We start from the raw sequence: 14,732 nt of genomic DNA on the forward strand, positions 1-14,732 counted from the left end.
CTTTATTGTAATTAGCATCACATAACTAAAAATGCTTAGGACAGGGTTCACCACATCAATGGCAGATTTTTATTATTCAAACTTTGTTTAAACAACAAGTGCTGGTGAGGATGTGGAGAAAAGGGAACCCTAATGCAGGGATCCCCAACCTCCGGGCCTGTTAGAAAGTGGCCACACAGCAGGAGTTTGAATGTAATGTGCCCGAATCATCCCAAAACCATCCCTCCCACCCCCAACCCCAGTCCATGGAAAAACTGTCTCCCACAAAACAGTCCCTGGTGCCAAAAAGGTTGAAGAGCACTGTGCATTGTTGGTGGGAATGCAGAGTGGCGCAGCCGTAGTGGAAAACAGCATGGAGTTTCCTCAAAAAATTAAAAATGGAATAGCCTTATGACCCAGTGATTCCACTGCTGGGAATATACCCTAAGAACCCTGAAACACCAGTCTGAACAAACTTATACACCCTAATGTTCATCACAGTGCTATTTATAATAGCTAAACATTGGAAACAGCCCATGTGCCCATGAGTAAATAAGTGGATTAAAAAACTGTGGTACATTTATGCAATGGAATACTGTGCAGCAGAAAGAAGGAACTCCTACCCTTCACAACAGCATGGCTGGAACTGGAAAGCATTATGGTAAGTGAAATAAGTCAGTCAGCAAAAGATAAATAACATACATGACCTCACTTATAAGAGGAATCTAATGAACAAAAACACACTAACAAGAAAAACAGAACTAGAGACACGGAAACACGGAACAGACTGATAGCTTTAGGAGGAGAAGAGGGAGGGGAAAATGGTGGAAGGAAGGGAAAGAGACTAGTCAAAGAACATATATGAATGAGTCATGGACATGGACAACAGAGAGGGGATTGCTTAGAGGAGAGGGCTGGGTGGAGTGAGGCAAAAGGGAAAAAATTGGGAGACCTGTAATAGAATAAATAAAAGAAAAGAAACCTGTACACTGCATGTATCTACAGTAATAGTTTGAAGTACCTTAAAACATTACCTGAAGTACCGTCTTTTTGCCAGAAAGAGACACTTCATAATAAATTATCTATAGTAAATACTAAGGAACACTGAAATACATAATTCATCCACTTTTTCAAAAGAGTTATATAACCACAGCAGATGACGAACAACTGCAAACTAAACTAAGCAATATATAAAAGTCAATATAAAACTAAAACAGCATAATCGTATATATCATCTTTACAGATCAATCTGAATAAAGAAATACCCCAAAAACACCCTACCCCAACCTGCTAGAATAAAACACCTACAAGTGTGCTTTGGTCAGCCTTTTCTGGTACACATTAACTGAATCCAGGTACCACAGAGCATCTCTCAAAGCCAAGCCTGAACAAATTTCCTACCTTAAATCTCACAATCTTCCCATATGCTTCACTCACAGGGCTGTTGATGGAGCATTAGAGAAGTACTTGGCAGAAGTCTTACATGTCTAAACAAACACTTGCTGAATAAGTGTATACTACAAATGAGCAAAGAGGTACCAAGAATTATTTTGCTGCTCATTTTAGGTTCTTAAACCTGCGAACATTTCTGATTAAAGTACTACATTCAAACTCAAAGGCACAGAGAGGTACTTATTTTTTCCTTTTTTTCACTTATTTACTTATTTATTGTTAGAGGGGAAGGGAAGGAGGAAGAAAGGGAATTAAACATCAATGTGTGAATGAAATGTATTGGTTGCCTCTCACCCGTACCCCAATGGGAGACCAAACGCACAACACAGGCATGTGCCCTTATCAGGAATTGAACCAGTAACCTTTCAGTTTGTGGGATAACGCCAACCCACAGAGCCATGCCAGTCAGGGATCTTTCTTTTTATGACTGTATTTTTTTCCATTACCATTTATTCCCCCTAAAGAGAGATATTTACTTTTGAAGAACATTCCTCTCTCCAAACTCAGTTTGGGAAAAATAATTATTTCCAGGTAGACCAGGGAATGCTTATTAACACCAAGTTCAATGGAATACAGAATTAATGAAATGTAAACTTCTGTAATACTAACTCACCAAATGTTTACCAAGTAACTTCCATATGCCCCACACTGTATCTAGGTTTTGGGGATATAGCCATGAAGAAAATATTCTCCAGTGTAAATTTAAGCCCCTTAGCTTCTCAGAGGTTATATGAAAACACTGTGTGCATACACTCATGCATACAATACTTACATGTGTATATACAGAATATCCAGGAAGTGCTGCACATACTTTATACTAAACTGCGTAGAAATTCTGAGAGAAATGTTATGAGAAATTTTGTCCCATTATATTCATTTATTTTCCTGGGGAAACACAGTTCTCTATAATAGAGATCACAGTCTTCAACATAAAAATACTTAATTCATCCACTACTTTTCAGAGTAGTATTAAAGAATGAAGTCAAGTCATTCCTGAACTTATTTATAGTGTCCTTAACTCATAAGTTTCAAAACCAGTAGATTGATCCTACTGTTGAGAAGAAAAACACTGCTAAAATGCTTTATAAACAGGGCTATGAGTTTGAGTCACTCTGTATATAGCTTTTGGGAAAAACTGAAATCAAAAATAAGTGAAAAAATTAAGATAGATTTCAGCCACCAACTAAACTGACATCCAAAATCTAGAATATTGCTAAATAGCTTATCCTGTAATCTATAAACATACAAGGTGAGATGATAAATTTTACCGATCAAGTATCTAAATCACAAAGGTTTAGTTCCTTTTGATTATATGTGTATCTGTGTTAGATAGGCAACAAATCACCAGAAACTGAAATTAGTCGAGTGATATAACACACAGAGAAATCAAGATGGCGGAGGAGTGAATGGAAGTCACACTGACCTCCTCCCAGGACCAATCTGGAATTGTGGACAAATCACCTGGAACAAACAACTGAACAATAGCGAGAGAGAAGTCTTATAACCTCAGACAGACAGAAGAATCAGCATTAGCACAACCTAACTGGTAAGGCATGCAGTAGAGACTTGAGAAGGCAGGTGGGGCACCCATGGGCAGCAGTGCCAGAGGGATATTGAAACGGCCAGTTGGATCCCCTTGGATCCCCCTAGGAAGAGGGGTCTAAACCATAAGTGGGGATCTCCAGCCTATAACACCAGAGTCCAAAGAGTACACAGATAACAACCAGCTGCAAAAAGCAGCAGGGCTTTTTGAGAGACAGGTGGCTGAAGATGCAAAGAGCCTTTTAAAGGGCCAACCCATAAATTTTTATTTGCAGCCACTTACCCTGATCTTTGGCAAAGGCAGGGACAGAGTGGGCTAGAGATGCATGAGGGGAGACTGTTTTGCAGAGAGAATGGAGAGAGTAGATGGAGGATCGCAGAGCTGACTCCTCCCCTATACGGCAGCAGCCAGCTGGCTCAGGTAGAGACCACTCCCCTGAGCAACAGCAGCAGCATGAAAGGACACAATAACCCAGCCTCCAGGAGGGACTCGGCCCCTCACTATGGTGCCCAACCCTCAGCATATGGTGCTAAGTGCAGAATGACTAGATTAACAACTGAAGGAGACAGCCACAGACAGTAGATTCCTGGAGGTCTCTTAAAGACTGCCTAAGGTCAGGTAGGGGCAACAACTGACATCATCAGGGGCAGACCCAGAAAGAAAACTCAGTGGTCTCCTAACAGAGATGTTCGTACCACAAAGTCAGGAAATCAAGACAGATCAATTTAAGAAACCGAAGCAAAAAAGAAGAGTCTCACAAATAGTGGGAAGACAAAGAAACACCCCCCAAACGAAGGGAAAAGAAGGAATCCCCACAAAGAGAACTAAATAAAATAAAGGCAAGTAAAGTATCAGATACTGAGTTCAAAACAATGGTTCTAAGGAAGCTTAATGAGCTCAGTGAGCTCAGAGAGGATTACCAAAAACTACAGGGGAAACTATGAGGAACTTACTGCAAACTATATTAGCATGAAAAAGGACATAGAAACTATCAATAAGAGACAAGAGGAAATGAACACAATTTCTGAATTGAAGAACACAGTAGAAGGAATCAAAAGCAGTAAGATGAAACAGAGGATCGAATCAGAGAGATGGAGGATAAGGTAGAAAAAAGTTCTCAGAAGAGCAAGAAAATGAAAAAAGACTCAAAAAGAGTGAAGAGGCATTGAGGGAATTGCAGGACAACCTGAAATGTAATAATATCTGTATAACAGGGATACCAGAAGGAGAAGAAGAGCAGGAGCAAGGGATAGAGAACCTGTTGGAAAAAGTAATGATGGAAAACTTCCTTACCTGGAGGACAGCAAAAGTCACAGAAGTCCTGGAAGCGCAGAGGGTCTCATTCAAGAGGAACCCAATGAGGCCCACTCCAAGACACATCATCATTAAAATGGCAAATATCAAAGACAAACAGAGAATCCTAAAGGCAGCAAGGGAGAAACAGATAGTAATATACAAGGGAGCCCCAATATGGCTAGCAGCTGACTTCTCAACAGAAACACTACCAGCCAGAAAGGAATGGCAAGAAATATTCCACATAGTAAAAAGCAAAGGCCTGTAACTAAGACTGCTCTGCCCAACAAGGCTCTCAGTTAAAATGGAAGGCGAAATAGGGAGTTTTCCTGACAAAAGGCGGCTAAAAGAATTATACACCTCCACCAAACCAGCATTGCAAAATATGCTAAAGGGACTGCTTTAAGATGAAGAAAAAGACTTTATCAATACCCAGTTCCTGTCACAGTCACGAATACTTAATATTATCAATATTTTTAATACTTATTCATCTGATTGTGACAATGATGTGTTATTTTAATTATTATTTATTGAAACTAAACCTGTTTTTGTATATTTCTTGCCTATTTCTATTATTTTTCAAAAGCTTTAAATGACTTGTTGGTATTCTTTATCCATTTTTTGACTAAACATTTGTTGAATTTTTTCCCTTAAAAAAAAAATTAACTCTTTTTTAGATGTGTTGCAAATACTTTCCTATTCTATTACTTGTTCTTTAACTTTTTTTATATGTATATTACTGTATAGTCTTAAATGTTTAATATAGTCATATTGTTAATATTTTACTTTATAGCTTCTGGGTTTGAATATACTTCAGGGTAAGAAAAATATTAGTTTGTATTGTCTCCTAAAACTCCATAGATTTTACATATTGATTTTTAACTCACCTAAATATTTTCTGTATAATGTGTGAAATAGGGCTCTATATTTGTTTTATTTCAAGTAACAGTGGTCCATGTACTTTATTTGTTGAATAAGCCTTATCTTCCCCATTGATTTGAAATATCAATTTAATCATATATTACACTGTTAGATATATACATTTGTTTCTAGAGTGCTCACTGTATTTCATTGATCTACTTGATTATGTCTGCACTGGTGTCATGTTTTAATTGTTGACTTTATAATGGATTTAAATTTTTTAATATTTTATAATGGATTTTGAAATTTAAAATAAACAAATAAATAAATGAAATCTGCATTTAAAAAAAAAAAAAGAAAGAAGGAACTCCTACCTTTTGTAACAACATGGATGGAACTGGATGGAGAATATTATGCTAAGTGAAATAAGCCAGTTGGTGAAAGACAAATACCATATGATCTCACCTATAAGTGGAATCTATTCAACAAAATAAACTAATGAACAAAATAAACCACAGGCATGGAAACATGGAGCAGGCTGAAAGTGACCAGAGGGGATGGGGAAGGACAACAGTAGTGGAAGGCAAGGGACTAGATAAAGAACATGTATGAATGGCCCATGGGCATGGATAACAGAGTGGGAATTGACTGTGGGGGTGGGGGTAGCAGTGGGGGGTGGATGGAGGAGAGCAAAGGGGGAAAAATTGAGACAACTGCAATAGGATAAACATGATTTTTGAAAAAAAAAACACATACTTTTTAAAAAAAATTCGAAGATAATACTAAGTTCAGTTGAGCCTACATCAGTATCCAAAAAGTAAATGCATTATTTACCCATCACTTACCCCAAATATCCATCAACTGACTTACCCAACAGAACAAGCATACTATTGTGAAGTAGAAAGAAGTACTGTATTTCAATGAACTGAATTTAGACTATTAAAATTCAAACAACCATTACCTGGCTGAAAGAAGCCCCATCAGAAGAAAGAAGGGAAAAGGGAATTTAAGAAAGGGTTGGAGGCAGGACAATAAACAGGTAGATATAACAGATTTAGGACTCTTGAATTCTGCTGGCATTATTTAAAATGTATTATCTTTTCTTTCTGTTTACCAAAATCTTAAGTACAATATATATCATTCTCTGTTTGAATTCACAATTGATTCACGAAATAAAAGTATACTGTCTTGGAAAATGTGAAATGGCTTGATTACAAGTAAGCAGAAACAGATATAACCATAACCCAAAAATAATTGTCTTATTCCTCAACCTAATTTCCATGTATATTCTATTCTTACAATGAATACGCATGGAAATTAATTTTTACAATGATGTAATTCCTTCATTATACAACTCTCTGGTTTTCAAGTTTTTAAACTTGATATTTTCACTTGTAAGAAACTCATTTTCATGCACAGTGACTTCAAAGTAAAAGAAATATGATTTCAGTAATTTCAAATGTCTCCCACCTCTAAGGTCCAAAGACATTTTTAGAAACTTAGATGACTGTAATAAACCAGGTTTTCTTGTTTATATATAAAATAATACAGAAAATATTTTCTTTTAGCTTTCATTTAACTCTTTGGTACAGAAAAACAATTACCTCTCTTATAGACTGAATTGATTGCCCTCATATTCATACGTCAGAGCCCAAAACCCCAATGTGACTGTATTTGGAGAGAGTGCCTGTAAGTAGGTAAAGATTAATTCAGTAAGGTCTTTAGGTTAGGGCCATTATCCCATAGAACTGGTGCCCTTACAAGAAGAGGAAAAGACACCAAGGAATGCTCTTTCTCATGTACAGAAAAAGGGCCATGTGACGATACTCTTAAAATCAGAATTTGTCCACATCTTGATCATGGACTTTTAGCCTCCAGAATTGTGGGGAAAAAAGGATTAAGCCTTCTAGTCTTTTGTATTTTCTTATGAGAGCCCAAGCAAACTATAAAATCTCTAAAAATGAGAAGCTTATATTTTTGAGGTAGTTTTACTCTACCGATAATCCAGTTAAATGAGTGGCTGATTGTTACAAAGACGATCCACTTATAAAAGACAAGGGACTGGGCCAACCTGAAGGATAATTCATACCCCATGCCCTTAAATTTTTATATATGCATGATTCTAAATTCAACAAATATTTTAAGTTTTCATTTTAGACACAGCATAAAGCTTTGTACCATAAGATACCACCATGCTGTGCCTGACTCTTACAGTGTGATGGTATAATGTCTATAGAAAAGTCCTCAAAGGAGTCTCAATAATTTAACCCTCATTGGAAAATACTAACAAAAAAATCTTGAAAATTGAAATGCTGATTCTTTTGAATACCAATAGCATTTGCTCTATATAATGAAGAAAGTTTCAGCAGCACCAGCTCCCCATTCTTGTACTTGCCACAAGATGATATAAAATTTTATTTCTTTGAGCCCTGGCTGGGTAGCTCGGTTGGCTGGAGAATCGTCCTGATACGCCAAGGTTGTGGGTTCGATCTATGTCTAGGACACATAAGAGAAACTTTTATTTCTTTGATACTGACCTCATTACCATTCAGAGTAAAGGCTATATATCCACATTTGGAAATCACTCTTTCCTTAGGACTTCTACAGTCTCAGTGGTGAGAAGTGAATTATTAGAATATAGGGTGGCTAATATTTCTACAGGATTCACCCATTCATTGATAAGGATAAAGCCACTTCCCACTTGCAGTAGAAGTGTAGAATACAAAGGTTCTTATGCATTCTGGACAATTTTTTAAACTCTTGGAGGCAGGTGTATGTGTGGGTTTACATGTAAATACACAAACAAACATCAGATACTGTCAGATGTTTTAAAGGTATTTTATAGTGCACTCATAATTCCCGAATTTTGGTCACATTTTCTTTTTTTAAAAGTACTACTTCTGGAGTGCTTCCCAGGTCCCAAGAAATGTATCAAGCACTTGACATAATTATTTATTATCACAGTCCCACAAGGCAGAGATCATTACCCTATACTAAGAGGGCAACACAAAATTTCAGAGAGGTTAAACAATTCCCCAAATTCCTTCGATTATAAGTGCCAGATCTAGGACTTATGTCTGTTCCTCTGAATTCACATATGTCTAAGAATGTTCCTTTCCCCTAATTATAAGGAACTATAAACTATCAAAAAGAAGCATTGTTTATATACTCCTAGGTTTTTACATCATCTTTATCCACAAAGGCCTGGTAGCAATGTCTTATAATACCTGTGGAACTAATCAAATCAATATTGGCTAAGAAGTTCTATGTGCCTAGTAATTTTCTAGAAGACTTAGGAGACAATAAAGCAATGTACAATGAATATGACCTCAGGTGGACTACCTGAGAAAACTCCTGGTACTCAATTTGACCTAACCTGTGGTAATACAATTGTTAACCTCCCTACAGTATCTACATTCTTTGTCTCTAGAATGATTACTCAAATTGATCGTAAGAGGAGGTACTTGAGTACTGTTATCTGGTAAAATTATTATATTCTACAGGAAAAAGCAAAGCATTCATTTTCTCATTCTCTACCTGCATCCAATTGTTAACATTTGTCGCAGTGCTGAAACCTATTAAACATAGGTAAGAAATTATTATGAGTATCATTATTTCCCTTCTCTAATTCTGGGTGTAAACTAAAGAGGGTCTATAGTAATTTTCACTTGTTTTAAAACTACTTATAAAAACTATAATTTAAGTCTATTATGTATACCATAGGCCCTCACTGCATGGTGGAGAAAATTCTAATGTTCAAAAACATTAAATTTTTGAATTATATCAATTCCTCATTCCTTAAAACTTGTCACAGACAGGGTGTAAACAGCTCACTGTGCTCCATGTAACAACTAAAGGATTCATGGTCAAATAATTTTACATATTAAACAGATATATTTACTATGGAACTTCATGGAAGCTAAATATACTATGTGTACTGTGTCTCTCTAGAAGAGCTATAAACAGGGTTATTTATATTATTAGATATTATAGTGAAAATATGCATGGTGCCTATCAGCCTTTCCCTACTCCATCCCTTGTAAACGGCCACTCCCACCCTGTGACATGAGGGTTGCCCATGTGACATGCTTTGGCCAAGGAAACATAAGGGGTAGTGACATGCCACTTTCAAGCAGCAGTTCAAAGAGCCACCACGCTACCACCATCCCTTCCTCCTTCTGCCACAATATTGTACATCCCAGATGATGAGAGAGGTTGCACATTTAGCTTTGGCCCAGGAACGAAGGGGACATGGAGCAGAGTGGCAGCAGACTCATCAGGAATATATAAACATGAGTGAACCACTAAGATCTGGGGATTCTTTGGATAATGAAACTCAACTTTGCCTAAGCTGAATGATATAACATGTCTTTTAGATTTATTGGACCCTAGCATCCTTTTGCCACAAAACATTTTCCAGATTTTCTCCCTAAATTATTCCTGGTTTTGAATGGCATCTTTTCTATTTTTAGTTAACACAGCATCTAAGATGAACATGTATGTAAACTAGAAGCAAATGTCTTAGTCATCTTTAATTGATGTTCTTAAATTTTATCAGCAGTTTGAATTCGTTAATTTCTGCTTATAGTCAATAAAAATATTTTATTGAAATAACCTGAATAACATTAGAAATCATAGATCAGATGGCCACTTAAATGTCAAGACTGTTGTACCGATGCTCATTAACAATTTAGTTTTCTGAACCGGTCAGATAGCATCCTGCTTTCCTTATATGTATTCATGTTTAGCAAGTTCAGAATTCTTCAACAAACTGATTCTTTAAAACTCATATGCTCAACTCCCTTATTTGAAATTTTAGTATCAATATTTAAATATTCTAGAGTCCATTCTGCTGATCCAGTAAAACCACAATCAACTGTATGCTAACTGGCATTCTTAAATCTAGAGTTTGTCTAACTTAATTTTGCTAAACTGCATACCTTTTTACTACGTGTGCAATCATACACAATGACATTCAGAAGAATAGTTCATAGGCCTTATATTTCTGCTCACATAATTAGAACAATATTTAGTCACATATTTACTAAAACAAGAAGCACAGATATTCTAAACAGATTTAATAAGCTAATAAAAATACCTAAAAACAGAAAAGTTTTAAGATTAATTTTCAATTCATCAAAAATTAAAGGATAAGTTCATGCCCTGGAAACTGATCTAAACCATATTTTCTATATTTGTTCATTTTAATTTACATCAAATTCTCCAGTGTTATAAATCATCAACTCAGCATAACGTGTTCAGGCATTAGTAGAGCAATCATACACTTTATTCTCATATGAGAAAACTGAATGCATTAAATAACTGCTATTAAAATTTAATATATTACCATAAACCATTAAATTTTTTGTCCTGAAGGAACAACTTTGAAAATAACATATATAAGAGGACAGTTGTAGTACTTGTGAGTTTCAGAGTTTGATATAATTTGTCACATGTATATATTTTACAGTCTCAACTTTTTCTTCATTGGGTGGTTTTCACATTCAAAATAGTATCATGATGTTGCTATACATTCCTCTGTTATTTTTATTAGGTAAAAATATCCTCCATAATGCTTTGATACTGATTAATATTTCAATTAAAATCTAAGGCAGTACAAAAATAGCTTTTGGGAAATAGACCGATTTACTATTTAGTTATGTAACCTCTAGATATTCAGTACTTGAAAAAACTGACTTTTCACCAGCAGTACATTACTATGGAGAAACAAATTGGAGACTTTGAAATGGTTAATTTATATAAATTCATGATTTTAAAGAAATGACTTACTTGATGATGGAGATTAAAATGTCACTTTAAAAATATAATAAAAATGACAAGAAAAAAAATACGAAATTATCACACTTCCCTGAACAAGGAAGGTGAATCCATCAGAGAAGAAAAAGTTGAGATCCGCTCTGAGGGCACGTAGTCCTTGACTGCTTCATTGCCTCCAGTTAGGTAAGTAAGATGGCACCTTCAGTGCTGTTCTTACCGGTCAAGTCAAGACTTTCCATTGTGATTTCAATGGAACATCAGAATCCCCAGCTCCCGTGATGCAGCAGGATTCTGTGAAAGATCATAGCAAAGTAGTTAAAATAGTGAGCCATGAAAGCCTTTACAACAAAGCTAACACTTATTGTCCTTTACCAAAATAATCCCCCAAAATGAAATTAACAGCCAAACCATGAAAATCAAACAAGTTAGTAAAAATCTGTTAACACTTTTTAGAAAAAGTGGATGTTTTTGTCAACTTTAACAAAAAGACAGTCATTACAATGACTAAATGGGAATTCTGAGATAAAAGTTACAAAGAAATGATTCTCAACTTTTTGGCTACTAGCAAGTGTAGAATTACAGGCAAATCCCCTGGAAAAAAACATGATATGCTGGCATCTTGACTAGTTATTGTAAATTCTTTAAATGACTGGCCCAATCCAACCAGATAAACTGTGGTCTGAATATTAATATCTTATAATTTATCTTTTAAATATTTTAAAGTTAATGAGTAGAGCAAGATAGTTTACTTTTTTAATGGGGGATGAGGAAGACACACACAAATAGAGAAAAACAGGTAATAATGAATTACTTTCTAGCTACAAGTGATCCAGTAAATAGAAGATCAAAATCAGCAAAAGGGTGTCCATACAAATTAAAGGGAAAATTTGACATTATACTGCAAATTTAAACATATACCTAAATTGTATCATTTTTAAGAATTAAGTTATTTCAGGTTCTATGTGAGACATTCACTGAGTTTCTAGAATACTTCAATTTTACTAAATTGACACTCAACTAAGACAATTTTCTGCACCTCTGGAGATTAAGACAATATATTTCTTTATGATGAGTACATTATAACATCCTCTAGAAATCAGGCATCACTTACCAACTTAAAGGTTTATCAAAATCATGAGTCATTTTATGGTTTGGCTGAAATTTTTTTCTCTAATCAGTCACTATAGTATGGAAGAACTGGCTCTTACACATTAAATATCAAAATGTGTAATGATTGGCTTCTGGTCACAATAACGGCATAGATAAATGCAGTACTCACATCCTCCCACACTCACATCGAAATTACAACTACACTACAGGAGAACCATCATTCAGAACTGCCTTAAGTATAACTGAACAGAGAAGTTCTACAACTCAGGGTATAAAGAAGCCACGTGGAGACTTGCAGGAGGGGCAGAGAGCAGAAGGGGTTGGTTGCACACCCATGTGTGGTGAATAAAAACCAGGAGGATTTCTTAGCTACAGAGATCCCCCCTGAGGAGTAAAAGGTCCCAGTCCTATACCAGGCCTCCCCAGCCCAGGGTTCCAGTGCTAGGAAGAGAAGCCCCCATAACTGCAGGCTGTGGAAACAGGCAGGGATTGTGGCTGAGTGCACCTGAGGGCTTCTGGAGTCCCAGGCAGCTCCTCCTGAAAGGCCCATGCAGAAACTTACTCAGACTCACTCCCTCTGAGCTCCAGCACTGGGGCAGTGGCTCAAAGGGCACCAGTCTCATACTGGGAAAAACTAAGTTGTCTGGTATCAGGGTGAGAGCTGAAGGGGCAGCTTTCTCTCAGAATGACCCCTCCTCCCCTGATAGAGCCAGTAGGAGGGCACCATATCTGAGTGTCCTTCAACCTGGCTATCACTTGTTCCCTTCAACCTGGTGATTCCCTGAGACCCCGCCCCAGTCAACTTGTGGGCCCACCCAAGCTGTTTCCAGTGGCTTTTCCATACCAATGGCCTGTCTTGGTTCATGCTTCAGACTTTCCTAAAATGTCTCAAATAAGCAGCATCTTGCCTCAGCATGCCCAGTACCTCTTGCTAAGTGGCCCTAGTCCTAGCATGAGCAGCAGCCATCTGCAGATCACTTTGTAGCTCATGCAGAGTAACCCCAGGCAGGGCACAGGCAGCAGCTGACTTTGGCCTACACCTCCTGGGAGTCCCCAGAGGTGTCTCCACACCTCAGGGAGCTGCCAGTCCTTTGCAGCCAATCAGCCTGGAGGTAAATCCTTCTCAGATGCCAACACCAATCAAGGCTCAACTACAGCAGGAGTGTGTAAAAAGCCCACATAGTGGGGGGGAGCAGGTGCAGCTAAAGAGCCCAGCTCAGGTGAACAGGAAGGCTGTGCCACTGGACGCTACAGGACACCTACTATATTAGGTCATACTACCAAGCCCAGGAGACATAGAAGTTCTACCTAATACATAGAAACAAACACAGGGAGGCTGCCAAAATGAAGAAACAAAGAAACATGTCCTAAATGAAAGCACAGAACAAAAATCCATATAAATAACTAAACAAAATGGAGACAAGCAATCTACTAGATGCAGAGTTCAAAACACTGGGTATAAGCATGCTCAATGAGCTTAAGGCAAGAGTTGTGGAACTTCGTGAGAATTTCAATAACATAAAGAAGGACATGGAAACCATAAAAGACAATCAGTCAGAAATGAAGATTTCACAAACTAAAATGAAAAAAAAATTATGGGAAATCAACAGTAGAAGAGATAAAGCTGAGAATCAAATCAGCAATTTGGAATATAAGGAAGCAAAAAACACCTAATCAGAACAGCAAAAAAAAAAAAAAAAAAAAAAAGGAATCCAAAAAATGAAGGTAGTGTAAAGAGCCTCTGGGGTAACTTCAAGTGTACATAACGTTTGCATTATGGGGGTGCCGGAAGGAGAAGAGCAAGAAAGATTGGAAATCTATTTGAAAAAAGTAATGATGGAAAACTTCCCTAACCTGGTGAAGGAAACAGACATTCAAGTCCAGAAAGCACAGAGAGTCCCAAACAAGATGAACCCAAAGAGGCCCACACCAAGACACATTACAATTAAAATGCAAAAGATTAAAGACAAAGTGAGAATCTTAAAAGCAGCAAGGGAAAAGCAGTTAGTTACCTACAACAGAGTTCCCATAAGACTATCAGCTGATTTCTCAACAGAAACTTTGCAGGCCAAAAGGGATTGGCAAGAAATACTCGAAGCGATGAAAAGCAAGAACCTATAACCAAGATTACTCTACCCAGCAAAGCTATTATTTAGAATTGAAAAACATATAGAGAGTTTTCCAGACAAGAAAAAGCTAAAGGAGTTCATTACCACCGAACCAGTATTACATGAAATGATAGAGCTTCTAGAAAAAGAAAAAGGAGGGGAAGGAGAAGCAGCAGAAGAAAGAGGAGGAGGTGGGGAGAAGGAAGAGGAGGAGGAGAAGAGTCAAAAACATGAACAATGAAATGGCAATAAATATATATCTAGATATCAACAACTGAACAAAATAAATGAACAAGCACAGCAGAAACAGACTCATAGATACTGAGAACATTTTGACGGTTGACAGATGGGGGGGTTGGGTGAAAAAGATGAAGGAATCAAGAAGTACAAATTGGTAGGTACAGAATAGTCATCGGGAAGTAAAATACAGCATAGGGAATATAGCCAGTAATATTCTAATAACTATGTATGGTGTCAGATGAGTATTAGATTTATCAGGATGATCACTTAGTAAATTATATAATGTCTAGTAAGTTATATAATGTCTAATCACTAGGTTATACACCTGAAACTAATATAATAATTATATGTCAACTGTCACTGAAAAA

At 36.9% G+C, this 14,732-nt stretch overlaps 1 protein-coding gene across 1 annotated transcript in view; it reads right to left on the reverse strand.

The window, feature by feature from the left end:
* BBX (BBX high mobility group box domain containing) overlaps positions 1-14,732 on the reverse strand; it is a 259,101-nt gene that overhangs the window by 145,243 nt on the left and 99,126 nt on the right. Inside the window, exon 4 of the mRNA XM_054577334.1 lies at positions 11,124-11,197. The gene's annotated coding sequence lies outside the window, so the exon portion shown is untranslated. The remainder of the gene's footprint in view (positions 1-11,123; positions 11,198-14,732) is intronic.

Source organism: Pteronotus mesoamericanus, unplaced genomic scaffold, assembly GCF_021234165.1.
Source record: "Pteronotus mesoamericanus isolate MK-2021 breed Mesoamerican mustached bat unplaced genomic scaffold, CSHL_Meso_final contig_42, whole genome shotgun sequence".
In the NCBI taxonomy this organism is placed as follows: Eukaryota; Metazoa; Chordata; class Mammalia; order Chiroptera; family Mormoopidae; genus Pteronotus; species Pteronotus mesoamericanus.